We start from the raw sequence: 13,777 nt of genomic DNA on the forward strand, positions 1-13,777 counted from the left end.
TGTTCACAAAATCGAAGTTTAAGTTTTAACGGTCAAAAAACATTTAATATATAACTGTTTTAGTTTACAAATGTCAAAGGTTTGACCATAATGTCCAGTGATGCAAACTACTCAACTCTTTTTTTCTCAAATTTCACCTTTTAGAATTGATAATATGCTATCATTTACATGATTTGTGTAATTCATAACTAAATGTGACGCGACAAGAATAAGAGTGAACGTAAAGTGCATATTTTAAAATAAAACATTATAGGCAAATAGTTAAAATTGTGTACTTAACACCTAGAATTAGACCTAGAATTTCCTTTGCACAAAAATTGGTCCCCCCTCAATATTAAAGACATGGTTTTGGTCTTGGTGTAACATTACAATTCTAGTGTGCATTATAAAAACGATATTATTATCTTCTCAGATGTAGCTGGAGAGCAGAGCTCCACTTCCAGCACTGAAGATGCTTCCACATCCGCAGACAGCAGAGCTTCAGATCTGCTGAATGAAACCATGGAAATGGAAGTTATCAGAGGTTAGTCAGTTTTACGGTCTTTGTGTCAGCTTTAAAGTAAACAAATTTCTGTCTTTTATACTTTATGTTCAGATAGCTAATAAAGGTTTTGGTTTCTTCATAGATATATCTGGAGATTTGAGCACCTCTACCAGCACTGATAATTCCTCCTCATCTCCAGAAAGCAGAGCATCAGATCTGGAGACCAGTAGAGATTTCATCTTTACCAGCACTGATGATTCCTCCTCATCTCCAGAAAGCAGACCATCAGATCTGGAGACCAGCGGAGGTTTCACCTCTACCAGTGCTGAGGTTTCCTCCTCATCTTCAGAAAGCGGAGCATCAGATCTGGAGACCAGCGGAGGTTTCACCTCTACCAGCGCTATGTGGGTTTCCACATCTGAAGACAGCAGGAAGATCGATCTTCAGGCCGCAGCAGTTCTTGAAGCTTAGAGAAGTTTATTGAAACACTTAATGTTTTAATCAAGTAGTATAATTCATTACTCTAATATGTGATACATAATAAAATGGTCCATTAAAACTGCATTATTAATCTCTCCACAGATGCAGCTGGCGATCAGACCTTCTCTGATGCAGATCTTGACTGGTGGGTGATGGGAATGAATGTTGTGTGTTGATTATATATGTGACCCTGGACCACAAAACCAGCCATAAGAGTCAATTTTATGAAATTGAGATTTATACATCTGAAAGCTGAATAAATAGGCTTTCCATTGATGTATGGTTTGTTAGGATAGGACAATATTTGGCCGAGATACAATTATTGAAAATCTGGAAAAATCTAAATACTGAGAAAATCTCCTTTAAAGTTGTCCAAATGAAGTTCTTAGCAATGACAAGAACAATGTTAACATATCCCTGATGTTTTCCCAGCATCCTTGGTGTGCTGGCTAGTATGACGGTGCAGTCCAACAGTCTGTCCCAGGCCGAAATACTGCAGCTCATACAGGGCAGTCCAAAGCAGGAGCAGATTGAGATTGAGCAACAGAGCAGCGGCAGCGATACGTGGGATGATGTTGAGTTGGCGGATGTTGTGGCGACCAGCATCCTTGGTGTGCTGGCTAGTATGACGGAGCAGTCCAACAGTCTGTCCCAGGCCGAAATACTGCAGCTCATACAGGGCAGTCCAAAGCAGGAGCAGATTGAGATTGAGCAACAGAGCAGCGGCAGCGATACGTGGGATGATGTTGAGTTGGCGGATGTTGTGGCGACAGCATCCCCAATCAAAATCAAGCACTTGGGGTAAATGTTGTATTGATGGTACATACTCACATACAACGTGCCTTTCACAGACGCCCTCTAACTGAAGACCTCCCGTCACAGTTTTCCCAATTTAGGCAACACGTGCTACATGAACTCCGTGTTGCTGTGCCTCCTCACCGTTTCCCCCTTCCGGGACGTTGTACTTTCCCAGCGGGAGCGGTGGAATGAGGGAAGCACAATGCTCAGGTACCAACATTGAATTTATGCAACATTATATTTCAATCTAAATGGAAAATGACCATTTCAAAGCAGCAAAAAGTTTTTTACTTTCCAGGGCGCTCACCGACCTGCACATGGCCAGGCTGACAGGCAACGGCAAGAATCTGAAGGCGAAGCTCTTGTCTACGCTGAAGGCCTGCGTTGAATCTCGCCATCCTGATTTCTTGGGAGACCATCAGTAAGTGAGGGAGACGATGGCTGGATATTCATGCTCAGATGTATTACATTCAGACTTGCATTTACCCTTATCATCCCTCGCTCTTTCTTCTCTCAGGACGCCCATGAGTTCCTGATGGTTTGCCTGTCCCATCTGAAGGAGGAGGGCGAGCGTCTGCAGAGCTACTGGCCTCAGTACACCTGTCCCGTAACCAATATAGAGCCTGCGCACATGCGACAGGTAGCATCACACATCCACACCTGCATTCATTTCAGACTCATTGATTATATGTGTTGCTGATATTCTTCTGTCGTTTCAGCTGTGGCTTCCAGAGGAGCTTCAGAGAGGATTCCAACTACCTCTCGCTGGTCATCAGTCCTCAAGGAAGCCTCATTGACAGTACTGCAGCAGTACTTCAAAGTGAGTGACGTTACTGATTAAATCGTATCAGCAGGAGGATGTAGTTTCTGATTGGCTGACATCTGTGTTGTTTGTTTTCTCCAGGCATCTTTGTTTGAATGCTCCTGCAGCGAGTGTGCCGGCACCACGGCTTCAGAGGCGCTGGAATTGCTCACCCTTCCAAGGTACAACAGCCTGTTAATCAGTTAGAGCCCGGCAGAATAACTCAACCTGAGCGAGTCAATAGCCGGGTTTCCATCCTAAGTTGTGAATTTAACTTATGCGCAAAATTGGAATATTATCGCATAAAACATTTGCGAATAAGCACCGTTTCCATCCAACGAGTCAGATAGAACAAAATTGTCACTTACTACTAAACTGGCACTAAATATCACTAAGAAAAGTAAAATATTATAAATTACTTGCGCTTCGAGTGAGCAGACAAAACACAATAAATGCGGTCTTGCTTTCGGAGATGAATGTCAGCTGTTTGGGAACTCGTGGTAGACTGTTCTGGGAGGCAATTATATAGAAATACTTTAACGACAGACTTTGCTAGATAGATAGATCAACAGAACGATAGATAGATAGATAGATAGATAGATCAACAGAACGATAGATAGATAGATAGATAGATAGATCAACAGAACGATAGATAGATAGATAGATAGATAGATCAACAGAACGATAGATAGATAGATAGATAGATAGATCAACAGAACGATAGATAGATAGATAGATAGATAGATCAACAGAACGATAGATAGATAGATAGATAGATAGATCAACAGAACGATAGATAGATAGATAGATAGATAGATCAACAGAACGATAGATAGATAGATAGATAGATAGATCAACAGAACGATAGATAGATAGATAGATAGATAGATCAACAGAACGATAGATAGATAGATAGATAGATAGATCAACAGAACGATAGATAGATAGATAGATAGATAGATCAACAGAACGATAGATAGATAGATAGATAGATAGATCAACAGAACGATAGATAGATAGATAGATAGATAGATCAACAGAACGATAGATAGATAGATAGATAGATAGATCAACAGAACGATAGATAGATAGATAGATAGATAGATCAACAGAACGATAGATAGATAGATAGATAGATAGATCAACAGAACGATAGATAGATAGATAGATAGATAGATCAACAGAACGATAGATAGATAGATAGATAGATAGATCAACAGAACGATAGATAGATAGATAGATAGATAGATCAACAGAACGATAGATAGATAGATAGATAGATAGATCAACAGAACGATAGATAGATAGATAGATAGATAGATCAACAGAACGATAGATAGATAGATAGATAGATAGATCAACAGAACGATAGATAGATAGATAGATAGATAGATCAACAGAACGATAGATAGATAGATAGATAGATAGATCAACAGAACGATAGATAGATAGATAGATAGATAGATCAACAGAACGATAGATAGATAGATAGATAGATAGATCAACAGAACGATAGATAGATAGATAGATAGATAGATCAACAGAACGATAGATAGATAGATAGATAGATAGATCAACAGAACGATAGATAGATAGATAGATAGATAGATCAACAGAACGATAGATAGATAGATAGATAGATAGATCAACAGAACGATAGATAGATAGATAGATAGATAGATCAACAGAACGATAGATAGATAGATAGATAGATAGATCAACAGAACGATAGATAGATAGATAGATAGATAGATCAACAGAACGATAGATAGATAGATAGATAGATAGATCAACAGAACGATAGATAGATAGATAGATAGATAGATCAACAGAACGATAGATAGATAGATAGATAGATAGATCAACAGAACGATAGATAGATAGATAGATAGATAGATCAACAGAACGATAGATAGATAGATAGATAGATAGATCAACAGAACGATAGATAGATAGATAGATAGATAGATCAACAGAACGATAGATAGATAGATAGATAGATAGATCAACAGAACGATAGATAGATAGATAGATAGATAGATCAACAGAACGATAGATAGATAGATAGATAGATAGATCAACAGAACGATAGATAGATAGATAGATAGATAGATCAACAGAACGATAGATAGATAGATAGATAGATAGATCAACAGAACGATAGATAGATAGATAGATAGATAGATCAACAGAACGATAGATAGATAGATAGATAGATAGATCAACAGAACGATAGATAGATAGATAGATAGATAGATCAACAGAACGATAGATAGATAGATAGATAGATAGATCAACAGAACGATAGATAGATAGATAGATAGATAGATCAACAGAACGATAGATAGATAGATAGATAGATAGATCAACAGAACGATAGATAGATAGATAGATAGATAGATCAACAGAACGATAGATAGATAGATAGATAGATAGATCAACAGAACGATAGATAGATAGATAGATAGATAGATCAACAGAACGATAGATAGATAGATAGATAGATAGATCAACAGAACGATAGATAGATAGATAGATAGATAGATCAACAGAACGATAGATAGATAGATAGATAGATAGATCAACAGAACGATAGATAGATAGATAGATAGATAGATCAACAGAACGATAGATAGATAGATAGATAGATAGATCAACAGAACGATAGATAGATAGATAGATAGATAGATCAACAGAACGATAGATAGATAGATAGATAGATAGATCAACAGAACGATAGATAGATAGATAGATAGATAGATCAACAGAACGATAGATAGATAGATAGATAGATAGATCAACAGAACGATAGATAGATAGATAGATAGATAGATCAACAGAACGATAGATAGATAGATAGATAGATAGATCAACAGAACGATAGATAGATAGATAGATAGATAGATCAACAGAACGATAGATAGATAGATAGATAGATAGATCAACAGAACGATAGATAGATAGATAGATAGATAGATCAACAGAACGATAGATAGATAGATAGATAGATAGATCAACAGAACGATAGATAGATAGATAGATAGATAGATCAACAGAACGATAGATAGATAGATAGATAGATAGATCAACAGAACGATAGATAGATAGATAGATAGATAGATCAACAGAACGATAGATAGATAGATAGATAGATAGATCAACAGAACGATAGATAGATAGATAGATAGATAGATCAACAGAACGATAGATAGATAGATAGATAGATAGATCAACAGAACGATAGATAGATAGATAGATAGATAGATCAACAGAACGATAGATAGATAGATAGATAGATAGATCAACAGAACGATAGATAGATAGATAGATAGATAGATCAACAGAACGATAGATAGATAGATAGATAGATAGATCAACAGAACGATAGATAGATAGATAGATAGATAGATCAACAGAACGATAGATAGATAGATAGATAGATAGATCAACAGAACGATAGATAGATAGATAGATAGATAGATCAACAGAACGATAGATAGATAGATAGATAGATAGATCAACAGAACGATAGATAGATAGATAGATAGATAGATAGATAGACAGACAGATAGATAGATAGATAGATAAAAGTAAAATTAAATAAATGTTATTTATTTTATTTATATATTCTTTTCGCTAATCCTTGTTTGATATTTAGAAATATTTTATCAAATAAATTTTTAACTTGTCATTTTTATTTCTTATGCATCTGCTAGATTGATTTTATGATTATTTCAAAATATTACATTTATCTAAAGCACTATGAATTACCATTGTGTATGAAACATATGAATTAAACTTTCCTAAATTATTTTATTTAATAATTACATTTATTTAAATTTTTAAATAAATCTAAATAGTAAAATAAAATAAAATAATAATTTAAAAATGACTTAGTAAATAGAAAACTAAGGAATGAAATTAATAAATCATTAAATTAATAATAAAAAATGAAAAATGAAAAAGATTTTCACTTTCTTTGAGTTTATGTAAACACACACTGTACATTTATGGCCTTAAACATCAACACTAATTAAATATGGCTTTCTTTATGAACAAAATAAAAAGGTCTTCAACAAAGCAAATTATTCAATTATGTTTATTTTTATTTTTATTTTTTGACCCCAGCACCAATTACACTCATTATTTTGAAACATACACCAGTAGCTCACAGCAGGAAAATTAATTTGCAGCAAAAACTAATAACAAAGACAACATATAAATGTTCTAATGTACGTATACTGATCATTTCAGATATCAAAGTAAATATCATAAAAATAAAGATAATAAGCAGTGCTATGAGAAGGATTCAGGCCACAGATGTTGCTAAAGTCAGAAACTGAAAATCTTTCGTAGGCTTTCGGTAAAACTCGCTGATGCTGGTACGATGATGGGGGTCTAATGAACTGGTGTTTTATGCTTCATTAGAAATTCCATATTCATTTCAAAAGTAATTGTGCAAGGTTATTGTGTAGTCAGCTTGGCGTATGGGCAAAACCCCACTTCAGTCCAGATCAGAACAATCAAAATGTGCAGAAAAGACTTCGTATGGTCGAAACCCAGTGGTCATATGGTCAAAACATCCAACTTACGTTGTGTCTCATGAACTAAATAACATTTTCTACTCATGACCTCATGTGATATTCTGTGCATTCATTGATAAAGGCATTTAATGTTATTGAATTAGACTGAAATGTGCCAACTTTGCTTACAGAGATGTGGTATAACAACTTCCCAAAACATTTTTTGGTATTTTTTCCCAATTAAAAATGACCTGCCTATAAAAAATTCCTTATTAATTTCTTCTTGTTATGCTATATTATTACCAGATATTGTATTCAGTCTTTTTTACCAACTTGTTTTCATTTAATTAGAACACGTTTAAGCTTATGCACTTCAGTTTTTGAGCCGATATTGGCAAAATGTTTTTTTTTCATTCACAAACTGATATGAATAAACTCAGATGACCAGCCACTTTCAAAAAGAAATAAAAAAGCTTAGTTAATTGAAAGAAAACAAGTTCACAAAAAGACTGAATCCAAGATTTGGTGATAATCAGTGCTGGGTAGTAACTGATTACATGTAATCTGGATTACAAAAATTAAGTACTTGTAATTAGATTATATTACATTTTAAAATGACCATAGTCAGATTACAGTTACGTTTTTATGGATTACATGATTGCATAAAGCCTTGGCGTAATGTCTAATGCACTTCTTGACGTGGATAACAAAGAATGGAAAATATTAGGTCAAAAGTAATCGAAAATTACTTAATATGTGTAATCCAACAGATTATGTTACTTACTACAATTCCCATTATGTCATTTGTAATCAGTTATGGACTACAGTAATCTACCCAGCGCTGGTGATAGTATAGCATAATGAGAAATTTACAAGCAGTTTTTAAAAGGCAAAAGACATTTTTTGACTGGAAACACCAAGTTAGGTAAAGCACTAGGGTTAAGAAAAACACCATATTTGATATGAAGACAAAATATTCGGCCTGAAACATACTCTATGCAAGTCTGTGATGTCAAATGCTACACAAACTCAATTTTATTGAGTATGTTTCTGGCTTTATGCTTATGCTAGTTAGCGCTACATGACCCCCATCACTTCAGTTTCATGTTTTACAGAAATTGTAACCTACATTTGCTGCTATTTTGTGCTTTCCTTAAAATGACAAAAACACAAAAATGATGGCAGCATTACTTTCTCATCCAGTTTCAGTAAGTTCCTTCTGAATACAACATTCAAGCTCACACTTACTAACTCATACTTTTCTTTAGGATACTTTATAGATATAGCCTAATTGTAACTTTTTTTCTATAAAACATCATAAACACAATGGAATTAATTCAGAAAACATGTAACATATACTTGTTCCATTTCAGAATATGATTTTGTGTGTATTTCATTTGTTCAAAAACCATCAAATCGATTTTGAGAAGAGACATCTGGTGCATGTTATGGATCAAGATTCAGACAAAAATTTGCTTGATTTTCACCATAAACAATAAAAAACAGACCAAGTGTTTGAAAAGGTGAAGACTCTATGTGCATGATTCATTTTCCAGGGAAAAGCATTCAAATTAGCCCCAGATACCCTGAAGATTATAAAATCAAAAGAATTTTATATATTTATAAAATTCAAAAGCCAGATTTTGTCCAATCTTTCATAAGTTAGGAAATCAAATACACAAACTAAATTGCAAAATTTACAGATGATTTGATCAGATATGATATCAACTATTTAGCTAAATGATGTTTTATCTAAATGAATAAACAAAACCTATTTACTATAAAATATTTTTTTAAAAACCCTTTGCAACCATATTTTGAGCTTATAATTACACATCTGAGCTTATAATTAAATCACTGATCAGTTTAATAAAAGCCATCAAATTTCCCCATATTTCAGATTAAATATGTTTAAAATAATATGTATGAACACAATTTTTTTTACCCAGGAATGTACACTACTGGTCAAACGTTTGGAATAACTGGGATATTTTTTATGTTTTTAAAAGAAGTCTCTTAGGCTCAAAAATACAGTAAAAACAGTAATATTGTGTAATAATATATATATTAAAATGCAATTTATTCTTGTGAATTTTCAGAATCATTACTCCAGTCTTCTAATATGCTGATTTGATGCTTAAGAAATTATTATCAATGTTGAAAACAATTGTGCTGCTTCATATGTTTGTGTTTTGATCAAATAAGGAGCAGGAGAGACTTCTTTCAAAAACATTAAGAATCCTAATTCTTCCAAACGTTTGACCAATAGCGTATAAGATAAAAATGCTAAATATAAAGAAGCCAAAAAAGAAAACAAAAAGACCACTATATTAACAAACCTCATCGATACAGAAATGTTATAAGCCATATCCATGAAAACAAACCTGAATCTGTATGGAACAGTGGCCATCATGAGGAGCAATGCCATAATCCTATGCTTTTGCATCTACATATATTTATAGACATGGGTATAATTTCAGATACACCCAGCTTGGTCTATGTACAATCAAAACCTCCACCTGAAAACTCTTCTGACTATATAACCTGAAATCATGAAAGTCCCCATACAATCAACAATATATATATATTTGATAATTTCCCCCATGATTATCATGAGTGCAAACTTTAGAAAGAAGTGGAAATGCAGTAAGGCCATCCAAAATGAACCTGCAATGTATATATAGGCACATAGCTCTTTAATGTTTGAGATATTGATGTGTGTAACTCTTGAAAAGCTTCAATCATCATTGGTTGCTGCTCAAAATGATGGGACACCGTTCCACAGATTCTGCCATTAAGTGCGTGAACATTAACACGTGAACATTGTACATAACACATGAAATCAGCTAAGGCAAATCAAACCCAGCTAATAGGAAACGTTTTGCTAACGTTCTGGCAAGGCTCTCTCAAAGTTATCAACAAACATTTTTTCAGTAGAATGTTTGTTCAAATGTATCTGGTATTTAATAATGTTCTCAAAATATTAGCAAAAAGACATTCATGGAACGTTTAGTTGGACATTCGTCTGACGTTTTTTTAAACGAAACTACTTGTTTCGGAACGTTCAGCGAACATTCAAAACTAACATTTCAATAACGTTTGCAAAATGATCAAATTTAATGTTCCCTTAACATTCGCAGAACCAGGGGGAAAAAAATGTACCCTCTGATGTGCCTCGTGTGACGGTAAAAATGATTGAATTATTATTTTTTATTTCAATAAAATTAATGTACTATATTTTAGTTTAATGTTTTTTATTTAACATTTTGTATTTTTAGGGGATTTTATGGTATTAAATTATATTTTTGCAGTAGTTATAATCCATTTATTTACCTGTTAAGCACTTTTTGAGCATAGACCTGAAAAACTGTCATACATTTCGAATGCTTTGGAGCATAGACTTAAGTTTGGTCTCTTTCTTAAAGAAGACGCTTCGCAGATTATTGCTGATGTGAAAAAAGTTTAAAAAGTGAAATAAAAAAAAGTTATAGATGCTTAGCTTTATTGTTATAATTAACATATTTGAATATTTACATATTTTCCAAAACATTTTACTTTAAAACCATGTAATCTGGATTACAAAAATTAAGTACTTGTAATTAGATTATATTACATTTTAAAATGCCCATAGTCAGATTACAGTTACGTTTTTATGGATTACATGATTGCATAAAGCCTTGGCGTAATGTCTAATGCACTTCTTGACGTGGATAACAAAGAATGGAAAATATTAGGTCAAAAGTAATCGAAAATTACTTAATATGTGTAATCCAACAGATTATGTTACTTACTACAATTCCCATTATGTCATTTGTAATCAGTTATGGACTACAGTAATCTACCCAGCGCTGGTGATAGTATAGCATAATGAGAAATTTACAAGCAGTTTTTAAAAGGCAAAAGACATTTTTTGACTGGAAACACCAAGTTAGGTAAAGCACTAGGGTTAAGAAAAACACCATATTTGATATGAAGACAAAATATTCGGCCTGAAACATACTCTATGCAAGTCTGTGATGTCAAATGCTACACAAACTCAATTTTATTGAGTATGTTTCTGGCTTTATGCTTATGCTAGTTAGCGCTACATGACCCCCATCACTTCAGTTTCATGTTTTACAGAAATTGTAACCTACATTTGCTGCTATTTTGTGCTTTCCTTAAAATGACAAAAACACAAAAATGATGGCAGCATTACTTTCTCATCCAGTTTCAGTAAGTTCCTTCTGAATACAACATTCAAGCTCACACTTACTAACTCATACTTTTCTTTAGGATACTTTATAGATATAGCCTAATTGTAACTTTTTTTCTATAAAACATCATAAACACAATGGAATTAATTCAGAAAACATGTAACATATACTTGTTCCATTTCAGAATATGATTTTGTGTGTATTTCATTTGTTCAAAAACCATCAAATCGATTTTGAGAAGAGACATCTGGTGCATGTTATGGATCAAGATTCAGACAAAAATTTGCTTGATTTTCACCATAAACAATAAAAAACAGACCAACAGTGTTTGAAAAGGTGAAGACTCTATGTGCATGATTCATTTTCCAGGGAAAAGCATTCAAATTAGCCCCAGATACCCTGAAGATTATAAAATCAAAAGAATTTTATATATTTATAAAATTCAAAAGCCAGATTTTGTCCAATCTTTCATAAGTTAGGAAATCAAATACACAAACTAAATTGCAAAATTTACAGATGATTTGATCAGATATGATATCAACTATTTAGCTAAATGATGTTTTATCTAAATGAATAAACAAAACCTATTTACTATAAAATATTTTTTTAAAAACCCTTTGCAACCATATTTTGAGCTTATAATTACACATCTGAGCTTATAATTAAATCACTGATCAGTTTAATAAAAGCCATCAAATTTCCCCATATTTCAGATTAAATATGTTTAAAATAATATGTATGAACACAATTTTTTTTACCCAGGAATGTACACTACTGGTCAAACGTTTGGAATAACTGGGATATTTTTTATGTTTTTAAAAGAAGTCTCTTAGGCTCAAAAATACAGTAAAAACAGTAATATTGTGTAATAATATATATATTAAAATGCAATTTATTCTTGTGAATTTTCAGAATCATTACTCCAGTCTTCTAATATGCTGATTTGATGCTTAAGAAATTATTATCAATGTTGAAAACAATTGTGCTGCTTCATATGTTTGTGTTTTGATCAAATAAGGAGCAGGAGAGACTTCTTTCAAAAACATTAAGAATCCTAATTCTTCCAAACGTTTGACCAATAGCGTATAAGATAAAAATGCTAAATATAAAGAAGCCAAAAAAGAAAACAAAAAGACCACTATATTAACAAACCTCATCGATACAGAAATGTTATAAGCCATATCCATGAAAACAAACCTGAATCTGTATGGAACAGTGGCCATCATGAGGAGCAATGCCATAATCCTATGCTTTTGCATCTACATATATTTATAGACATGGGTATAATTTCAGATACACCCAGCTTGGTCTATGTACAATCAAAACCTCCACCTGAAAACTCTTCTGACTATATAACCTGAAATCATGAAAGTCCCCATACAATCAACAATATATATATATTTGATAATTTCCCCCATGATTATCATGAGTGCAAACTTTAGAAAGAAGTGGAAATGCAGTAAGGCCATCCAAAATGAACCTGCAATGTATATATAGGCACATAGCTCTTTAATGTTTGAGATATTGATGTGTGTAACTCTTGAAAAGCTTCAATCATCATTGGTTGCTGCTCAAAATGATGGGACACCGTTCCACAGATTCTGCCATTAAGTGCGTGAACATTAACACGTGAACATTGTACATAACACATGAAATCAGCTAAGGCAAATCAAACCCAGCTAATAGGAAACGTTTTGCTAACGTTCTGGCAAGGCTCTCTCAAAGTTATCAACAAACATTTTTTCAGTAGAATGTTTGTTCAAATGTATCTGGTATTTAATAATGTTCTCAAAATATTAGCAAAAAGACATTCATGGAACGTTTAGTTGGACATTCGTCTGACGTTTTTTTAAACGAAACTACTTGTTTCGGAACGTTCAGCGAACATTCAAAACTAACATTTCAATAACGTTTGCAAAATGATCAAATTTAATGTTCCCTTAACATTCGCAGAACCAGGGGGAAAAAAATGTACCCTCTGATGTGCCTCGTGTGACGGTAAAAATGATTGAATTATTATTTTTTATTTCAATAAAATTAATGTACTATATTTTAGTTTAATGTTTTTTATTTAACATTTTGTATTTTTAGGGGATTTTATGGTATTAAATTATATTTTTGCAGTAGTTATAATCCATTTATTTACCTGTTAAGCACTTTTTGAGCATAGACCTGAAAAACTGTCATACATTTCGAATGCTTTGGAGCATAGACTTAAGTTTGGTCTCTTTCTTAAAGAAGACGCTTCGCAGATTATTGCTGATGTGAAAAAAGTTTAAAAAGTGAAATTTAAAAAAGTTATAGATGCTTAGCTTTATTGTTATAATTAACATATTTGAATATTTACATATTTTCCAAAACATTTTACTTTAAAACTGTGAGAAAGTCAAAGCCATAATTCTAAATTAGTTGTGTTCCAAATTTGAAGTTGATATCACAAAAAAAAAAAAAAAAAAAAAAAAAAAAAAAAAAGATTTTTGTAAAAATTTTTTTT

The sequence above is a fragment of the Sinocyclocheilus rhinocerous genome, unplaced genomic scaffold (assembly GCF_001515625.1).
Source record: "Sinocyclocheilus rhinocerous isolate Xijiao unplaced genomic scaffold, SAMN03320098_v1.1 scaffold3097, whole genome shotgun sequence".
Classification (NCBI taxonomy): Eukaryota; Metazoa; Chordata; class Actinopteri; order Cypriniformes; family Cyprinidae; genus Sinocyclocheilus; species Sinocyclocheilus rhinocerous.